Source organism: Passer montanus, unplaced genomic scaffold (genome assembly GCF_014805655.1).
Source record: "Passer montanus isolate IOZ18808 unplaced genomic scaffold, ASM1480565v1 scaffold12, whole genome shotgun sequence".
NCBI classification, from domain to species: Eukaryota; Metazoa; Chordata; class Aves; order Passeriformes; family Passeridae; genus Passer; species Passer montanus.
Window position 1 is genome coordinate 13,041,861 of NW_024358722.1, and position 5,000 is coordinate 13,046,860.

Sequence of the window (5,000 nt, forward strand, 5' to 3'; positions counted from 1 at the left end):
CGGCCGCGGAGCGGCTCTGGGGGATCCCGGCCGGCCGCCGCCTCCCGGTGCCGGCAGAGCCGGGGCCGCGGGGTCAGCAGCGGGAAGCGGCGCGGGAGCAGTGTCCGCGGGCCGTGCGGGGTGCGCGGGAGGGCGGCCGAGGCGGGATGGAGCTCCCTGAGGGGCCAGCGGCGCGTCCGTGTGGTTGTGCCCCGGCCGCGGAAGAGCAGGTACGCGGGACATTAAGTTAATGCCTTTGACAAAGTAGGGAATTTCAGTCAGGGCTGACACGGCTGCAGACTAGAGGTGCCCTTGAGTGTCGGGGCAAAAGTTGCCAGGACGAGCTTTGGAAAGCCGCTAGTTTCCCACAGGTCCCGAGCGCTCAGCAGACCCCGTGGTGTTTCTGGCTGTATGGCGATGTCACCCCAAACCCATTATCCGGGTATGGGGAGCACGTGGAACGCATCCACGCATCTGTGGCCATAGCTTGGTGGCAGAAGGTGCTGTGGTGTTGAGCGCAGGACACAGAAACATGTTTGTGTCACCGTGAGGTGTAAAAGCTCAGATTATTTGTCACTTCCATTGCCTGTAGAGGTTTGGCAATATGAAGGATGAATTATATGGAGGCAGTTTCCTTAGCCATAGATTTACATGTGGTATACATCCTTTACGTCTTCTTCTCACAGTTTTTCTCTGAGTTGCCATCAATCACTTTAAGTTTACGACCACTGCAGCTCATTTTGCATTTATTTTATCTGTTTTTCGTCCAGAGTTTACCTTTAGCAGCAATATCGCATTCTGTGAAATGTTTATTAATACTCAAGGGTAGACAGAGTATCAAGATTTCAGGAGTTGAACTGTGATAAAAAGTACAATGTATATACTTTTCACTAGCAGCTCTCTATTAAATTCTGTTCTGTAAAGTATCCGCGTTCGCTGAATGGCACTGTTGGTATATACAGTTAACTTCCCTGCCAACTGAACTCTGAGGCCTCTCAGTTTATATAACTTATCTCTTTTATGATTGCTTGATAAATTGAGATGTTCATGGGAATGGACACATTTTCAAATTGAAACATTTAATTTGATTCAGGGCAGAATTGTAAATACTGCAATTTGTAGTCTCTAAATAGTGATTTATTCTGACTCAAAGTGCAGCTTAACTGCTAAATTAAGTAATTTAAGAATTGTGATGTAATGACATTGCATAGCATGGAAAAATAGTATATTGGAAAACTTGGGCTGAATTCAGAGTAGGAATCTTGAGAACCTTTCAGTATTGTCTCTACACAGAGGCCATGTGAATTATTTTCTTCATAATCAGTGAAATAACAAGGACCAAACTGGCTTGAGCGGAGGAAAATGTTTTCTGTTTTCTACTTTGAGCAGCTTCATTTCTTTTTCTCATTCAGAAGATCTGTTTCCTCAAGCAGCGCCGAGCACGGCTACATGATGGAGGGCCCTGCATCTCCCCTGTCTAAAGGCCTGAACTAATGAGATGCCGAATCCCTCCTGTTACTGAGCTCTGTAGTTGATGGGAATTGTGGATGTTTGGCATTCATAGGAATTGCTGAATACCTTGCTCTATTGGGCCCTGGGTATCACCAGGTTCATAAAACAAGGGTTGGCTTTTCCTTTAAGGCTAAAGAGCAAGAAGCATAATTTTGAAGTAAATCAGGCACTGATTTTTGCTGCTGCTTCTTCTTATGGAGAAATCCTAGTAAAGTAGTTTTTTACTCTCCAAATAGTTCCTCATCCTTACTGCCTTGTTTCAAATTCTGTGGTAGATATTTCGGCTAAGGGAGTTGGATAATCTTTTCTCCCAAGAAAACTTGTGTTAGAACTGTACAGAAAGGTAGTACTTTCTCCCAAGAAAGCTTGTGTCAGAGCTGTGCAAAAAGGTAGCACTTTCTCATTAGTGGCTGATGTGATTTTAGCACTGAACAGATATGGTGAACAGATGTCATCTGTTCTCTGAATTTTAGCTGTGGTTTTGTGCATGAAATGCTGTTGACTAGAATAATTTTCATCCTATGCTTCCTGGCTGATTCTGGCAAAGCCATACCCTGTGCAGTGCGTTAGAGTGTAAGATCTAAATATTTCTATTAGCAGAAGCATGTTAAATTTCTTGCATGGTATTGGCATAATGGGCTGACATGAAGCAGGCAGACTCTGGACCAACGCAAGTAGTCGGCTTGTGAAAAGATGAGAACAATTTCAGCTGTATAAACTGATATCTGCTTGAATTCATCCAAGCATATCCATCAAGTTTAGCACTCTTGTGCTGTTTATTTAATGGCTGTTCAGGTTAGGGTAGGGTTCTTCAAAGGGGATGATGAGGGCGCGTTTGAATTTACATCTCCTTTGCATCCTGTAGGTGTTGGAATTAATCTAGGAGAAAATTATCAACATCTTTCTAGATCAAGATGAGTTAACACAATTGATTACAAAAATTGATTTATTAATAGTGAGTATGGTTAAATACCTGACATCATACTCATTTTGACAGACCATTCTAGCCAAAGGTTTGGTAACAGCAACTCTTTGAGACTTAGAAATTAATCCGTTTCCATTGTAAATGTCAATGCATATCAAGTGGATGCAAAATAAATTGTACCCATTTCTGTAGCTGCTGTGCTGTTAAGAGGTTATTCATAGCTACATTGCAATCATATCTCCTTAAACAAAAGATTTGAAAGTAAATTTGTAAATAAAATACTACAGCTATGTTTATGGATGGACATAGAAAGTGCTGAGGTCTATGGTATGATTTTTAATTCCATCGGCATGGAAAACGTTTGGTTTCTGAGGAAGCCACGTTGTGCGAGTTGAGGCTTGAGATGTGGCCGGCGAATTTAAGATAAACTACACTTGGCATGTGAGGAGTATCAAAAGCGATGCACAAACCAAATTTAACCTTCGCAAATTTAAAACTATGCAATTTGGAAAGAAATTATGCTTCTGGAGATTTCTACATAGATCTTGACAACCAAAGCCTATCTTGCCAGCTCTGTTTTTCTGGAGAGCTGTACAGAGACTTTAGATGTATAAAATATAGTTTTGAGACAATGTGCAGGCAAAGTAGTGGTGACCGTCTAAAGGACGCACAATTCCTAATTATTTCTCCCCCTCCCCAAGATTTCCTTATTTATTCAGTTCTAATCTAATCAGTCTTGAATTCTGCCTGTTGTGGCTGGGATTTTGCATCCCGCTCTACGTGCCATTCCACTCCCCTTGAGGTGCAAATTGGTTTTGGTCCTCAGAGAATGAAATATTAACTGGCCATTCAATACCCATTCTGTTTTGTCAGGCTAAAGTAGAACTATTTCTCATATTTAAGCCGAAAGGCACGTAAGCCTTAAAGCTGGCAGCCTGGCTGGCTCAGGATAACACCAGGGCAAATGGGAGATGTTGCTTAATACCCAGGTTAAGTGTACGATAACTCCAATGCTTTCAGCTTCCATTGAGGGAAGGAGGGGACATTGCTCTGGAGCACCTCCTGCCACATGTTTGCAGTGGCAGAAATGGGCTGTGGAGCAGCGGCTGGTGCGGGGGCTTGGGGAGGGAAATGGACACTGGGGAGGAAGGATGCATGGCAATGACCTTCCAACCTGGCGCAGAGCAGCCTATTTCCTGAGCTGCTGACTCAAGGGTACAGCAAGCCCTCCCCATGTGTGTCCTTGGTTGGGATTGGGCAAGAGAGAGGGGAACCGTGGTCAGGCACCTCGAATTTTCTGGGAAAAGTGCAAAACTTGTAACCTGACATGAGGTTTCTGGTGTGAGTCTGGGAACGTATTGCTGGCTCTCAATCAAGCATAGCTTGACTGCAGAAAAGGAAGGAAAAGCGTGAAGGTTTTAGGGTTGGTGGATTTTGTTTGTGGTTTGTTTTCTTTTCCTGTTGGCAAGTACTATCTTTGTGGTGGATGCCTTCAGAATATCTTAGGTAAAATAATCAGGACCTCTTTCAGTTGTCTTTCTATTAGTTTAGATCGCTTTCAAATGAACACCACTGGACTTAAAGGTCAAACTCGGCCCTGGCTTATTCTGTGCCAATGTCTTGGCCAGTTCTTTACAAAAACAACACTTCTGATATTCCTCAGGTTTTTGGGGCTTTTTTGGTGATGGTCTAATTGTAAGACCTGATTCTGCCCCTTGAAATGCTCCATTTGCATCAGCTGGGAGAAAGCAGGAGACAGTCTTTTACGCGCTGCCAAACAGGGCTTGACCCTACCCCTCACACATAACAGGATTTTGGTATCCCTGGACTCCAGGGGCATTGCTTGCAGGATGGGATGCTCCTTGGTGTGCAGGGGCAGAATTGGGCCCTTGCAACAGAAATCATTGTTATTTTATTATTTTCATCATGAGGTAACCAAACTTAACTTGCTTAATGTAGTTTTTGATAAGAAAAGATCTCTGAAGCCATTGACCTGATAACAGGTCAAGGTGTTTGGATTTTGCATCTGAATTAATTATATATTTTGGTTTTAATATATTTTTTATTATTCTTTGCTCTCCTGTATGCAAGGAACCAGTAAAGTGAACAAACATCATGTCCCTTGCATAGCTCTCTCTGACACCAAATCTCTGCAAATTCTTTTAGTACATCCAGAATACATGAGCACAGGCTGCAAAATAAACATAATGTTTCTGAGTATTAAAAGCTTTTTTTTTTTATCCTAGTTGCAAAGTAAGCGTTGACTACTGTCTTGATTTTACAGATTATTTCATGCTGAAATTATGCCTATTTGCATGGATAGTCATTCTTTAAAACTAGCCACAGATGCAGTCCTAGGGAGCACGTAGATGTTTTTACAGGTGAACCGAAAGAGATGGGAGCAATTCCAAAAAGTCTGCATGCTGCCTTTGGCAATATACCCTGTTATTGTGAAGACTGTGCTCTGTTAAGCAAATGTAAAGTTTAATATTAGATAAGCGTTGCATGAAAAATATTTTAATTTTCCTCAGTGTTAAATTTTAAGAAACAGGAAACAGTGTCTAATGCTTTATGTGAAATGTGA

General features: G+C 42.5%; 1 protein-coding gene across 5 annotated transcripts in view; it reads left to right on the forward strand.

The window, feature by feature from the left end:
- The window catches only part of PROX1 (prospero homeobox 1), a 49,436-nt gene that overhangs the window by 1,432 nt on the left and 43,004 nt on the right, over positions 1-5,000 (forward strand). Inside the window, exon 1 of one of the 5 annotated variants that reach the window (XM_039697962.1) lies at positions 7-209. The exons of the other annotated variants lie outside the window; for them this stretch is intronic. The gene's annotated coding sequence lies outside the window, so the exon portion shown is untranslated. Of the gene's footprint in view, positions 1-6; positions 210-5,000 lie in introns of those variants that run through there. 5 annotated transcript variants of the gene reach the window in all.